Source organism: Xylocopa sonorina, chromosome 7, assembly GCF_050948175.1.
Source record: "Xylocopa sonorina isolate GNS202 chromosome 7, iyXylSono1_principal, whole genome shotgun sequence".
NCBI classification, from domain to species: domain Eukaryota; kingdom Metazoa; phylum Arthropoda; class Insecta; order Hymenoptera; family Apidae; genus Xylocopa; species Xylocopa sonorina.
Genome location: NC_135199.1, coordinates 1,246,612 through 1,263,591, shown reverse-complemented (window position 1 = coordinate 1,263,591; position 16,980 = coordinate 1,246,612).

Genomic DNA, 16,980 nt, shown 5'->3' with positions numbered 1-16,980 from the left:
TGGCTTCTGGAGAGTCCCTGTTCGGCTGCCTTGGCTCGACTGATGGACGTGTTGTCGTACTGTAGCGGGACTTGTTCGGTGCGGCTGAATGCAGCTGGAAATGCATTGGGCCTCGTCGGGAGCTGGAGATGATGCTGGAAGGCGGCAGGCGGAACGCCTGACGTAACACGATACGTAGACTTCTGGAAACGCTATTTCCTAGAAAGGAAGTGTCGCATTTACATTCTTTTGAAGTGAATACGAGGTATACATGACACTTTGCAATGTATATTATACCTTATCATGAAACATAGAAATGAGATGCGATACTGCGTTTTAAGAAGCATTAGAACTGTATTGCTACGATATGTGGACATCTGGAAACGCTATCTCCTAGAAAGGAAGTGTTGCATTTTCATTCATTTGAAGTGAATACGAGGTATACATGACACTTTGCAATGTATATTATTCCTTATCATGAAACATAGAAATGAGATGCGATATTGCATTTTAAGAGGCATTAGAACTCCATTGCTACGATACGTAGACACCCGCAAACGCTATTTCCCAGCAAGGAAGTGTCGCGTTTACATTCATCTGAAGTGTAGACGAGGAATATATAACACTTCTCCATGAACTTTATATCTTATTATGGGATATAGAAATGAGATGAGATATCGCTTTTTAAGAAGCACTAGAACTCTATTGCTACGATACGTGGACATCTGGAAATGCTATTTCCCAGCAAGGAAGTGTCGCATTTACATTCATTTGAAGTGAATACGAGGTATTCATGACACTTCGCAATGAATATTATATCTTATCATGAAACGGAAATGAGAAGCGATATCGCGTTTGAAGAAGCATTAGAACTCTATAGCTACGACATGTAGACATCTGCAAACGCTATTTCCTAGGAAGGAAGTGTCGCATTTACATTCGTTTGAATCATAGACGAGGGATGCATAACACTTCGCAATGAATATTATATCTTATTCTGAAACATAGAAATGACATGCGATATCGCGTTTTGAGATGCATTATATATCTATCGCCACGATACGTAGACATCTGCAATCGCTATTTCCTAGCAAGGAGGTGTCGCATTTACATTCTTTTGAAGAGAATACGGGGTATACATGACACTTCCCAATTAATATCATATCTTATCATGAAACATAGGAATGAGATGCGATATCGCGTTTTAGGAAGCATTAGATCTATTTCGCTATGATACGTAGACATCTGGAAACGCTATTTCCCAGAAAGGAAGTGTCGCATTTACATTCATTTGAATCGTAGACGAGGAAAGCATAACACTTCGCAATGAATATTATATCTTATCCTGAAACATAGAAATGACATGCGATATCGCGTTTTGAGAAGCATTATATCTCTATCGCTACGATACGTAGGCATCTGCAATCGCTACTTCCTAGCAAGGAAGTGTCGCATTTACATTCTTCTGAAGAGAATGCGGGGTACACATGACACTTCGCAATGAATATCATATCTTATCATGAAATATAGAAATGAGATGCGATATCGCGTTTTAACAAGCATTAGAACTCTATTGCTACGACACGTAGACATCTGCAAACGCTATTTCCCAGGATGGAAGTGTCGCATTTACATTCATTTGTATCGTAGACGAGGAATGCATAACACTTCGCAATGAATATTATATCTTATCATGATACATAGAAATGAGATGCGATATCGCGTTTTAAGAAGAATTAGAACATTATTGCTACGATACGTAGACATCTGCAATCGCTATTTCCAAGCAATGAAGTGTCGCATGTACATTCATTTGATGTGTGGACGAGGAATACATAACACTTCGCAATGCATATTATACCTTATCATGAAACATAGAAATGAAATGTGATATCGCGTTTCAAGAGGCATTAGAACTCTATTGCTACGGTACGTAGACATCTACAAACGCTATTTCCTAGAAAGGAAGTGTCGCATTTACATTCATTTGAATCGTAGACGAGGAATGCATAACAATTCGCAATGAATATTACATCTTATCATGAAAAATAGGAATGAGAAGTGATACCCCGTTTTAATAAGCATTAGAACTCTATTGCTACGATACGTAGACATCTGCAATCGCTATTTCCTAGCAAGGAGGTGTCGCATTTACATTCTTTTGAAGAGAATACGGGGTATACATGACACTTCCCAATTAATATCATATCTTATCATGAAACATAGGAATGAGATGCGATATCGCGTTTTAGGAAGCATTAGATCTATTTCGCTATGATACGTAGACATCTGGAAACGCTATTTCCCAGAAAGGAAGTGTCGCATTTACATTCATTTGAATCGTAGACGAGGAAAGCATAACACTTCGCAATGAATATTATATCTTATCCTGAAACATAGAAATGACATGCGATATCGCGTTTTGAGAAGCATTATATCTCTATCGCTACGATACGTAGGCATCTGCAATCGCTACTTCCTAGCAAGGAAGTGTCGCATTTACATTCTTCTGAAGAGAATGCGGGGTACACATGACACTTCGCAATGAATATCATATCTTATCATGAAATATAGAAATGAGATGCGATATCGCGTTTTAACAAGCATTAGAACTCTATTGCTACGACACGTAGACATCTGCAAACGCTATTTCCCAGGATGGAAGTGTCGCATTTACATTCATTTGTATCGTAGACGAGGAATGCATAACACTTCGCAATGAATATTATATCTTATCATGATACATAGAAATGAGATGCGATATCGCGTTTTAAGAAGAATTAGAACATTATTGCTACGATACGTAGACATCTGCAATCGCTATTTCCAAGCAATGAAGTGTCGCATGTACATTCATTTGATGTGTGGACGAGGAATACATAACACTTCGCAATGCATATTATACCTTATCATGAAACATAGAAATGAAATGTGATATCGCGTTTCAAGAGGCATTAGAACTCTATTGCTACGGTACGTAGACATCTACAAACGCTATTTCCTAGAAAGGAAGTGTCGCATTTACATTCATTTGAATCGTAGACGAGGAATGCATAACAATTCGCAATGAATATTACATCTTATCATGAAAAATAGGAATGAGAAGTGATACCCCGTTTTAATAAGCATTAGAACTCTATTGCTACGATACGTAGACATCTGCAATCGCTATTTCCTAGCAATGAAGTGTCGCATTTACATTCTATTGAAGTGAATACGAGGTATACATGACACTTCGCAATGTATATTATACCTTATCATGGAACATAGAAATGGGATGCGATATCGCGTTTTAAGAAGCATTAGAACTCTATTGCTACGATACGTAGACATCTGGAAACCCTATTTCCTAGAATGGAAGTGTCGCATTTACATTCATTTGATGTGTGCACGAGGAATACATAACATTTCGCAATGCATATTATACCTTATCATGAAACACAGAAATGAAATGTGATATCGCGTTTTAAGAGGCATTAGAACTCTAATGCTACGATACGTAGACATCTGCAATCGCTATTTCCCAGCAATGAAGTGTCGCATTTACATTCTTCTGAAGAGAATACGGGGTATACATGACACTTCGCAACGAATATTATATCTTATCATGAAACAGAAATGAGATGCGATATCGCGTTTTAAGAAGCAATAGAACACTATTGCTACGATACGTGGACATCTGGAAACGCTATTTCCTAGCAAGGAAGTGCTGCATTTACATACTTTTGAAGTATATGCGAGGCACACAAAACTCTTCGCAATGAATATCATATCTTATCATGAAACATATAAATGAGATGCGATGTCGTGTTTTAAGAAGCATTAGAACTCTATTGCTACGATACGTAGACATCTGCAAACGCTATTTCCTACCAAGAATGTGTCGCATTTACATACTTTTGAAGTTTATGCGAGGTACACATAGCACTTCGCAATGAATATTATATCTTATCATGAAACATGGAAATGAGATGCGATATCGCGTTTTAAGAAGCAATAGAACTCTATTGCTACGATACGTAGACATCTGCAAACGCTATATTCTAGCGTGTAAGTGTCGCATTTACATGCATTTGAAGTGTAGACGGGGAATACATAACACTTCGCAATGAATATGATATCTTATCATGAAACATAGAAATGAGATGCGATATCGCGTTTTAGGAAGCATTAGAACTCTATTGCTACGATACGTAGACATCTGCAAACGCTATTTCCTATCATGGAAGTGTCGCATTTACATACTCTTGAAGTATATGCGAGATACACATAACACTTCGCAATGAATATTATATCTTATCATGAAACATAGAAACGAGAAGCGATATCGCGTTTTAAGAAGCAATAAAACTCTATTGCTAGGATACGTAGACACCTGGAAACGCTATTTCCTAGCAAGGAAGTGTGGCATTTACATTCATTTGAAGTGTAGACGAGGAATACATAACACTTCGCAACGAATATCATATCCTATTATGAAACATATAAATGAGATGCGATGTCGTGTTTTAAGAAGCATTAGAACTCTATTGCTACGATACGTAGACATCTGCAAACTCTATTTCCTAGCATGGAAGTGCCGCATCTACATACTCCTGAAGTATATGCGAGATACACATAACACTTCGCAATGAATATTATATCTTATCATGAAACATAGAAATGAGATGCGATATCGCGCTTTAAGAAACAATAGAAATCTATTGCTACGATACGTAGACACCTGGAAACGCTATTTTCTAGCATGGAAGTGTCGCATTTACACGCATTTGAAGTGTAGACGGGGAATACATAACACTTTGCAATGAATATCATTTCTTATCATGAAACATAGAAATGAGATGCGATACCGCGTTTTAAGAAGCATTAGAACTCTATTGCTACGATACGTAGACATCTGCAAACGCTATTTCCTAGGATGGAAGTGTCGCACTTACATACTTTTGAAGTATATGCGAGGTACACATAACACTTCGCAATGAATATTATACCTTATCATGAATCAGAAATGAGATGCGATATCGCGTTTTAAGAAGGAATAGAACTCTATTGCTACGATAAGTAGACATCTGCAAACGCTATTTCCTAGCATGGAAGTGTCGCATTTACATACTTTTGAAGTATATGCGAGGTACACATAACACTTCGCAACGAATATTATATCTTATCATGAAACAGAAATGAGATGCGATATCGCGTTTTAAGAAGCATTAGAACTCTATTGCTACGATACGTAGATATCTGCAAACGCTATTTCCTACCAAGGAAGTGTCGCGTTTACATTCATTTGAATAGAATACGAGGTATACATGACACTATGCAATGAATATTATATCTTATCATGAGACATAGAGATGAGAAGTGATACCCCGTTTTAATAAGCATTAGAACTCTATTGCTACGATACGTAGACATCTGCAATCGCTATTTCCTAGCAATGAAGTGTTGCATTTACATTCTATTGAAGCGAATACGAGGTATACATGACACTTCGCAATGTATATTATACCTTATCATGGAACATAGAAATGAGATGCGATATCGCGTTTTAAGAAGCATTAGAACTCTATTGCTACGACACGTAGACATCTGGAGACGCTATTTCCTAGCAATGAAGTGTCGCATTGACATTCTATTGAAGTGAATACGAGGTATACATGACACTTCGCAATGTATATTATACCTTATCATGAAACATAGAAATGAAATGCGATATCGCGTTTTAAGAGGCATTATAGCTCTATTGCTACGATACGTAGACATCTGCAAACGCTATTTCCTAGCATGGATGTGTCGCATTTACATTCATTTGAAGTGTAGAGGTGGAATACATAACACTTCGCAATGAATATTACATCTTATCTTGAAACATAGAAATGAGATGCGATATCGCGTTCTAAGAAGCATTAGAACTCTATTGCTACGATACTTAGACATCTGGAAACTCTATTTCCTAGAATGGAAGTGTCGCATTTACATTCATTTGAATAGAATACGAGGTATACATGACACTACGCAATGAATACTATATCCTGTCATGAGACATAGAAATGAGAAGTTATACCCCGTTTTAATAAGCATTAGAACACTATTGCTACGATACTTAGACATCTGCAATCGCTATTTCCTAGCAATCAAGTGTCGCATTTACATTCTATTGAAGTGAATACGAGGTATACATGACACTTCGCAATGTGTATTATACCTTATCATGAAATATAGAAATGGAATGCGATATCGCGTTTTAAGAGGCATTATAACTCTATTGCTACGATACGTAGACATCTGCAAACGCTATTTCCTAGCATGGAAGTGTCGGATTTACATACTTTTGAAGTTTATGCGAGGTACACATAACACTTCGCAATGAATATTATATCTTATCATGAAACATGGAAATGAGATGCGATATCGCGTTTTGAGAAGCAATAGAACCCCATTGCTACGATACGTAGACATCAGCAAACGCTATTTCCTAGCAAGGAAGTGTCGCAATTACATGCATTTGAAGTGTAGACGGGGAAAACATAACACTTCGCAATGAATATCATATCATAGTGAAACATAGAAATGAGAAGCGATATCGCGTTTTAAGGAGCAATAGAAGGTGTCGTCGTGATACATGAAGCGTTAGAACTCTATTTCTTCGATGCTTACGAATCCCATGAATCCTAATGTTGCATGAAATGTAATGGTGTTTTATAATGTCTGGGTGCCAATGCATGAGAGTTCTAATGCTTTATGCAACGCGAGTGCCAATCTCAGTTGAACATTTCAAGGTGAGTTATTTGTAATGTTCTATGCATTGCATTATACTTATCTGCATCTACTCTTGAAAGGAATGTAAGTTCTACAAATTCGTGCAATGTGATAGCGCTTCTAAGTGTACTGTCATGCGTAACTCCTGCCACCCATTCTACACATGAGCCCTCTCGCACCTCCATCATCGACCCTTGGATTCAGGGAACCTGCCGTGCTCGCGTACAGCGCCGGCAATCGCAGCGTTCGCACGCGCCCACCTGCACTCGCTCACACGCACCAAGTACCGTTGTGTTACTCGAACTGACCGACCGGTACACATGGCTCGTACACACCAGGCATCGCTGATTCAATCTCACCGGCGAGGACTACTGTCTCACTCCCACTGTCGAGTATATCTGCGTTCGGACTAACGACGAACACCCTTGACTACCTTGCACCAGTGATTTCGTTCTGCTAAAAGGCGCAGTCGCAGCCCATCACCTCAATGGGGATTCTTCCAATTCAGGGAGCCGACTTTAGCAGAACCTGTATTCTACTTTTAAGTCTCTTACATACATATATATACTATATCCGGACTAATGTATTGCTGCATATAAGAATTCATAAATCCAAGTTACACACGTTAAGAATCCAAGACACGAACAATACACGCCTAATTGTAGGTTCATGCTGTACTTACTTCAATATACAATTTCATAAGTTAAACGCGAAAGACGCGCCGCTAGTCCCACCACGAGATGCGAGTCCACACTCGCTGGACTGCATGCTCCTCTCAACGATCCGTTAATCCCCCACTCGCTGGACCACATGCTTTCATGATTTGTCAAGTAAATGTTTCAAACTGGTATAAATATTAATACATATTTTATATTTTAGTTAATTCTGAATACTATATCTCCTTAAGATACTCCATTATATCTAAAATCCTATCTAATTTCATATCATTTCATGATGTTTTAATTAAATATTTGAAATTGGTTTATATAATTACATTTATCATATATTTTAGTTACTTAAATATAGATCATACCCTCTAAATAAAAATAAATATCTATGTATTATATAAGTCGATCATTCATTTTCATCGTTTGAGTTCGCTTTCTTTCCATCGAGGCTTGCAAATCCCTCTTCGTTATTCTTGTAATTCGTACTTTAGAAGGTATGTAGTACGTATTGATGGTTCAACGCTGAAAATATCTCAAACACTTCTGCTATACTCAACTTAGCGTATATGCAACCTCCTGTCAACGTTATATTTATTTTTTATTTGTTTCGGTTCTTAAAGTATGTATAGCCTTCTTTCGGATTGGTCGTGATTAGATCGTTTCTTAGAGCCATTTTGATGATCTTTTCCTCTCTATGGTTGTTCGTCTTACTACCCCAGATTACCGATTTTTTGTTCAGGTCACCCACGATTATTATTCTGTTTGCTTTCTCTTCCTTTTCCATGTTATCCTCAGCTTGGTTTATATATTCTTCGATTTCTTTCCGTTCCTGTTAAGCGAGAAGTAGCAGCTTATAGATTTTGTTCCTTCGACCATTGCATGAACGATTCCGGTCGAGGAATATGTAGTGCCATATGTGAAACATTTTCGATTAACACCGGTTATCCATATCGCAGCGTCACCGTTCTCGTCTTGCAGTCAGTATTCCTCTCTCCTGTGTGCCTCCGATATTATTACCACGTCTGTCCCTTGAATCATTCGCATTTGCTGCAAGATATTTCGCGAGATTCGGCATCTGTTCAGATAGATTTGTAGGACTTTCAATTCCATATTCGTTTCTCTTTCTTTTCTATCAACGCCTTTCTGTAGGCTGGACAATTAAAGCTCTGGTAACGTGACTGATATATGGATTCCTTCTTCCTTCCCCGCTGCAGATGATACATTTCGGTTTATTCGCGATACAACCGATCACCGTATAAATCTGAGATCCGCATTTCCTGCAGATTCCCTTATTATTTTTGACTTCTTCGCAATTTCTGCCGATATGTCCCACATTATGGCATTTGAAGCATCTCTCTATTCTCGGTAGCACTTTGTAGAGGCAAGGTGTTAATGGTATTCTGAGTCGTTTGACCTTTTCCAGTTCTTTACTGTATTCCTGTCCAAATTCAGCTAACGCGACTCGGTAGCCCCTCCACGTTTGTTTCAGCAACTTGACGTTTATACCGCTATCCTTTACTACGATTATTTTCAGTGTTCGTTTCATGTACTCCTTCATCTCTTCTCTGGTCACCTAACGGGTATATGTCCCTTAGTTGGAGCATTATACTCGCACTCGTACGTTTTTCTTCGAATTCTTTTTCTAGAGTTCCTTTTATCTCCTTTATTATGTTCTTTATACCTATTTTCTTGTTAAATTCTAGGATTATATCTCCCGCTCTCGATTTTCTTGCGTCATATTTTCGTATTTCTGTCGTTTCTCCTGCTTCTCCTCATCCCGTTGTTTGTCCTCGAATGCTTACTGCTCCTTTAATTGCTTCAATTTTCCCTGTACCGTTCGCCACTAGTTCGATCAAGTGTCCGATCTCAGTTTTTTTTATATGCCTGATGTTTCCCATTAACGTTTTCTAATATGTCATTACCTTCGTCGTATCCTCGCTCATAATATCTATCATTATGTCTGGTGTGTAGCTGCCTATTCTTCTATTTGAAAGTAAGGACGTTATTCTTATCGGTAGCTTTTTCATTATCCTGCCCTTTCTTTTTGGTTCCCTTACTTCGGCTCCTGATGCTTTTCCTTTTGTGCCTGTGTCTTCCAAGGCGGCTTTCTTTTTCTCCTTTATATTTTCCTATCCTTTGGTATCATCAACAAGGAACTCCGAACTGCTTGCCCAACAATTAATTTTCTGCCAGAACCCGATGGGACTGATTCTGAATCGCGAGCTAGCAGCACCTTTCGTGGGGGTTAGGGGGGTTGTAGGCCCCCCACCATCCTACTGCCTGCCCTGAGGAACGCGGGGCCACTTGATCCGCGACCAGCATCTATCTTATACTCTAGCCGATTCGAAGTCGCGTTTTCCATTAAGCTTGCCGGAATCAATGATATTGATTCGTTCAGTCTAAAGTATTATTTTCTTTTTAAGTTTCTCGATATTTTTATTTTCTCTCGCGATATCGTCTATTTCATTGTACCTTGCCCTGACGGTATGGTATATAATCTGTTGTTTGATATTGTAGGATAGGTTTGATATTGTATTGATTTGTAGGATTTCCTCTTGATAAATGCAATGTTTCCACAGATCTTCTGTTTCTTTCTCTTTAGGTACGTTGTTGTTATTTTATGTTCTCTATCTTCCACATTTCCTCTCTGCGCCATCCCGGATCCGGCGTCGTACGATTACTTCATGATGGCGCCCCGATGTCGCTACTCCGAGATTGAGTGTTTTCCCTTGCATCCGCTGTTTTGTATATGTCACATATTGGAGAATATTTCCACTTATTCTTTGTATTCTTCGAATTACGGTTTAGTTGTATATTGGATATGCGTCGAAATATCTGATTTCCGCTCGATTTGTTAGTAAAGTTTTTTTCTTTTCGGACTATTTGTTTTCATTTAGCCGAAGGCGTTCCTGTATTCATTGCGGAGTCACTGCGATTGAATCCGCCGATTATTATATTATATTACGTGAATAAACGTTCAATCGGAGCGGATTTCTGCCACTCCGTAACTGCGGACTGTCTTACTGCATAGCCTCTTCCCTGGGAATGTTGCGTAGGCTGCTTCCGTCCCGAGATGGAAGTGTGATTGTGTTAGATTTAGTTAGGTTACGCTAGATTAGGTTAGATTGAAATATGTTTGGGAATGTTTGTAGATTGCTCAGTTATGTTGAGTTAGATTTAAGAAAGAGTAAGTTCGATTTGTTTATATTTAAGGAAGGTAATGTTAGATTGTGTTTGGTTGAGTTAGATTTGAGTGCAGGCAGGGTAAGTCACATTAGGTGCAACTGAGGTTAGCTTGGTTTAAATTAAGCTTACAGGATGTTAGATTAAGTTAAGCCAAGTAAGAGATGGATTACCGATAGCTGGCAATGCCATTCTTCGATAGTTCTCGAATTCCCGACTATTGGCAATACCAGCCGTTATTATATCATAAGTTATCGACCGCAGTCATTACCTACTGTCGATTTATCGTAAGTTACCGACCGTAGGCAACACTAGTCTTTGATAAGTCTTGAGTTACCTACTATTGGTTGCACCAGCTGTTTGTGTAAGCATGCGCTATCGGCTGTTGGTAACACCAGTCGTCGACAATTTGTGGATCATTAAGCACAAGCAGCATCACCCGTCGGTCGATTGTGAGTAACCGACCACCAGCAGCACCATCCATCGGTAACTTATAAGTTATTCTTAATGGGAACATCCATCCGTAGGCATGTATTGACTCGTTTCGCCATCTCTTCAATCTGTGCTGAAACAGAATTGCGAACAGCTTGAGCAGTTTTCACAGAGATGACTTCACCGGTCTGGCAACAACGGGTACCACATATAGGTTCTCACAAAACCATTTGCCACGCAACTCGGTGCTGAAAGGGTTAATAATGCTAGCGCTATTTCTTTAACCAGGCATAGAATGCATAGGTATGAAAAATTATGTCCTGGTGAATAATATCAATTTTGGAGGACCATTTCTAATGTAAGTACAAACGTTCTGTCTTAGTTGCAGAAATAAAATTCTCTAATATGACACTATACTTATTTTCAGATCCAAAGTATCCTTACCATGTTTAAAGAGAGGCACAAATCCTCATATAGTAAATATCAGCCCATCACTAAGTGTAAAAATTAAACGAATAAGGTTTCAAACTCGCGTCGATTATATAATATCCAAGTTTGGAATGTTAATGTGTGCTCTTGGAAGGACCGATGAATATGGAAATACTGGTATTGTTGTGAATGCACTCTTATCAAAGACTGCAGTAACTTATATGTATTTCTAATTTCATTGTTAAGAAAAATAATTCTCTCAATTTGAGATTGCCTTACGCACGCGTTGTTTCAGATATACATATGGCTGCAATAGAGATGTTCGTTGGTTCAGAATCACAAAATTATAGTGGGAAGCTAAAAATAATGTGTGATGCAAAGTACGCTTTTGCTTTGCAAAGACAGTAAATCTGTTACTAATTAGTCTTTAATCGATGAAACAATATCAAAAAACTGAAGGAATGTCTGATTTTACCCATTATGCATATAATCCAGGTGTGAATAATTAACTAAAGGTTTACAATTAATACATGAATGTATAATATATATTTTAGTAAACAAATCAATTTATTCTATAGAATGTAAACATTATTGATAAGATAAATTGTTGCCTGATTCCTTCCTAGAGGAGAATTTGGAACAGATAGATTTGGATAATTATATATGACAATGGAAAAGATCATGCAAATATTAATCGTCATCCAAATTAATTTAAACAGCGAGTTCGTTAACAAAACTGTAAGCTCAAATATTATCTATTGTTCATTATGTTAAAAAAAAATTTATTAGAACTCGTACACTACAGCACATCATAGATCAGTCTGATTAATTGCCCGAGTAACCATAATTCAAGAGTTAATTAACATCACTTTTGCAAAAATTTACAATATGTAAATTTCGTAAATTTTAATGGTGACGAAGCTGGTACACGGTTTTTACATCTTAAAAATGGTAGAAAGATGCGGCAGGGAGAGAAGAACCTAGTCAACCACTAGGTACAACATTAAAAATGGATTCTCAAAATTTGCTCGCAATGCTTTCTCATAAAAAAAATATATCTTTTACGTTCAACTTAATTGGAAATGCAAAGTAATTTTACTAATAACATGATATTATACATCTTTCGGAGAATTAAAACTTGCATCGACAAAGCCGTAGTGGGAAAGTTGAAAATTAGCGGTGATCTACGAAAAGCATGAAATTAGTGAAATTAATGGTCAATTTAAAGTCGAAACTTACTTTGAAAAATTAAATACCATTTTATTAAAAAGAACCGACATATTAACTAATTAAGGAAAAATTATTCCTACTTATAAAAGTTTTGTTACTTTTTGTAAAAGTTTAATACGATAATATAAATTATTTAAAATATTAAAAAAACTGAAGTAAAATATATTTTTATATATTTTTGTAATATATTTCGTAACGCTAAATGATAAAAATTAAATAAATTACGTATGAAAATATTTATTTATGTAGATTGAACTTTACTCATACATTTATAATAAAATGAACATAGCTATTCATATTCAACATTTCCACAGGTTCCGAAAATGATAAAATAGACCAACGCCAGCAAAATGTCTAATGTATCATAATTATTTTATAGTTGAAAGATTATCAAGCTTTATGCCTGGATGCTTGCTTATATACAAGTATAACTGCCAAAATGAAATGAGATCAGGAAGTGATATTTACACACCTGCGTGCTGCAATTTTGACGGATTTAAATTTCTGTAGCAGTTGCAGAAATACCACATAGTAGGTTTCATAGTTAAAAAATGGCATAAGATTTTCTGTAGAATATCAAGTGGATGTAAAGCTGCTATTGCACAGCAGACAGCATTCTTCACTGGAAGAATTTTTCTTCGAATGTGTTGACTCCAGATTTATTTGAATTGTTCTCGTTTAGAACATTAAAACTGAATGACATGTCCCTTGACACAGCAGGCCGGTAACCACGATATCCAGCAGATCCAGGGTTCCTTTATCTGAGATTAAGGCCAGCCTACTTTGTTTCCAAACTTTTTTACATTGCGTTATATTCTTAAGACTCTTTGCAAGTTACAAAGAACAGAAACGCTACATGGATTAAAAAAGTGTAATAGTGTAATTTACATAATCTTGAACATTTTAAATCCGTTTACGTCGCTTTGCTTGTTGCATATGTTTATCACCTGGCGCTGAACCAACTACTACTGCCATCATCCCTTTTTAAAATTTGGAAATTGCACCAGATCCAATGAAACCATGCTTAGATTGCAAATGTGTATTTACCGTATCCAGAAGAAATGAAACTACATTGACAGAAGTACCAGTTAGTTCTCCACGCCTATCTGAAACAACATTATATCATTTTGTTAAACAATAATATATTAAATGTGACATGGTCCTTTAAATTTGAATTTATAAACATCTAACAAATAAATATATTTTTCTTGCTATTCATATCATTATACTTTCAGTAATATATTATGTGCTGTCATTTGATATATTAATTTTTACTTCTGATACGAGTGGATAGTTCTTCGTCTTATATTCTTTGTGACGGGTTTTCCCGTTACAATCCGCAAGAAAAGGGGGTATATAGAACCAATAATAGAGGGGTATACAGAAGTTTAATCCGGGGTACAGAATATCGGGGTACAAAATATCCGCGTGGTATGATTGTCGACGAATTCGCCAACGCCAAATACAGAACAAAGAATTTCCTATCCAGCGAGTATTTCGTAACTGCGAGGCGGAGACTTTTTGGGCGCCAGCTACTCAAGAAGTAGCAAAAACTATTAGACCACGCAACCCGGGGAAACCCGGTGCAAGATAATCCTCGAAATTTCGAAATACTCCCTCGCTCGACTACTTCTAGCCGAGTGCGCAATATAGGGTCGCGGGATACTGAACTCACGGCTTCTTTCTAGATTGCCTTGACGCGGTATTACAAAAGGGTATACGACACGCCGCGAATGATCGGGGATCACCACCCGTTATACAATACAAATTACAATATGCGATATCACAAATGCGGCAGGGAACAAATGGGACGCTTTAGCGTATAAGGACTCACGTTCTCGTTTCCAAGTATGAATCTCGTTCAGTCTGTCTATCTCTCTCTCTCTCTCTCTCCTCCGAATCGCTCCGTATAATCGCTTGCTCGGTTGCTCGCTAAGTAGTCGCTAAGTCGTTGAGAAGAATAAGAGGCTGCTTTCATGCTGGCTAGCTCATTATATAGGTTTGCTGGGGGTCTTCGGATCCCCTTAGATCCTCCTTAGGGCTCCTTGGTGGGGTAGGGCTATACGCTTCGGTATTGTTCGGGGCATCGATCGGTGGATTTCGGCGATCTTCCCTGATCGTCCCCTGTGGTGTGTGTAGACGGGGGTCCTCTGGATTATTTGAACTGCGGCGCGTGTCGCGCGCCGCTCTTTCCACGGCTCACCTGCAGTTCCGCTGCGCATCTTGAGTTTTCCTCTCCATGGGCTCAGGGGAGGGGTGGAGGTCCTTCTCACACCCGAGAACCATCCTGTTCGTCTCCATGGACTATGGCAGCGGTCTTATCGTTGCAGGGCTCTGGATCGTATCCTTCGGGCTTCAGGGTCTCTTCTTGCTCACTTCCCGACTCCTCCACCGTCGATCCCGTCACGCTACCTCGGCGCATAGCCCTTCCGCGAACCTGCGGTCTTCTTATCCGCCGAAGGGGTGTCTTCTGGGTCGCTTCTTCCATCAGCTTGTCAGTCTAATCCGTAGAACGGAGAGAGAGAAAAGAACACAGCTATCGCGATGGTCCGCGTCGCGCTTCTCGCATGGGTGGTGATCTGCGAGCTAGTCTAACCAAAGCAGGGGGGGGGGGGGGGGGTGAGCGAGCCTTGTGACGTCACCACGTCACATCTTATATCGCATTGATTATAAAAGTGAATGATGTTGTTTTTATGCAGTGATGTATAATTATGTACATACAAATTCGCGATTAAGTAGCTATATATTCAAATTCAATTCCGAATAAAGCTCTAGAAAGCATCCCAGATAACAAACTGCAAGATGGTGGCGACACCATACCGGCACTATATTGCCACTTCTGAAGAGTGTCATTTGATCCGTAGCCATTTGTGACCGAATTCATTAGCTAAAATGCCAGAACGTGTTACCAGCACGTTTTAGGCAAGCGTAGCACACCGTGTGAATCGCGCAGCACCAGGACCATCGTGACATATGTGTCATCGCTCCATTCATGAATCTTCTCAGCAATGACGTAGGGTCACATTTGGTAATGGGGAACCTCTACTTTCATCCAAATTAAAACCGTTAGATGCCAGTAGATGTTTTACAATATGAGTATTGATAGACATTTTGATAGTCATTTTCCTATATTTATAGTTATTGAGCGAGTCAGATATATTTCTTTCATCCCGTCATATACTAGAAATATTACTTATAAAATAAAATATTACTTATAAAATAAAAAGTCATGCTGTTGCGTCCCTAACTTCGCCTTGTGAAATTTCTTAAATAAAATGCGGTCATTGTATTTAATATAACTCTCAATTGCATGAATCTGTAGTGATGAAATGAAAAAAATATGTATAAAGTAAATGTATATATTTTTATGATGAAGTAATTAACGACTCTATGGAAAAAATCGCCGTATCTAGCTAGTTTACCGAAAATAATAAAATCGAGTTCTTATGTCTTTGTTTCGTGTCGGTGTATCTATTTTGGAATCAAAATAAATAAATTGCTTAGTTTGGTCATTTTTCATATTTGCTTATAATTTTTATGGAAACAGCTTTCCCATTAATAAATGTCATCCTACGCCATTACCACGCGTGTAGCTATGGTGAGCTGATAGTGTTATTGCCACGGCCATGTAGCCCGCGTGCTTTATCGCGGTGCTTTAATAGTACCCTGATACGAGTGTCGCTCCAGTATTAAGACTATGCTGTTACAAGAGCTGAGCAGGAGCATAGTTTTGGCACAGTTCTGCCACGGAATTCGTTCCATCCGTTGTCATTAATGTGCCAATCGCTGGCTGTTTGGGATGTTAGAGTACATGAGGCAGACTTGTTTCTTATTATCGTTAAGGAGATGGACTTTCACTCCCCCTTTTTGAATTTTGTTAATTATTGCTTGGAATTTTTGCCATTTCTGTATCTCTATAACCGCATTGTGGATTCAACTTACGTATGATCTTTTTGATATTCATCCTTTGTTACATGTAACTATATATGTAATGCACGTTTGTTATGTAATGCTCAGATTTGTAATCCTCAGTTTTTTTATTCTTTGGTAAAGCAATTTATTCGATTAATATATATTTATTAGGCATAGATATAAATAATTAGAAAAATGTTATTAAAACAGTATTAAATATGTTGTTGAAATTATATATTTAAGGTCTGAAGATGTAGATGGAATTAGTATCCAATGTTTTACGTGATCTAATCGACGTATCGAGTGAGGCTATGAAATATGTAATAACTTTTTACTATTTCTCGACCCACTTTCATGTTAAATGAATGATTAGTTCTGCAAGACGAGA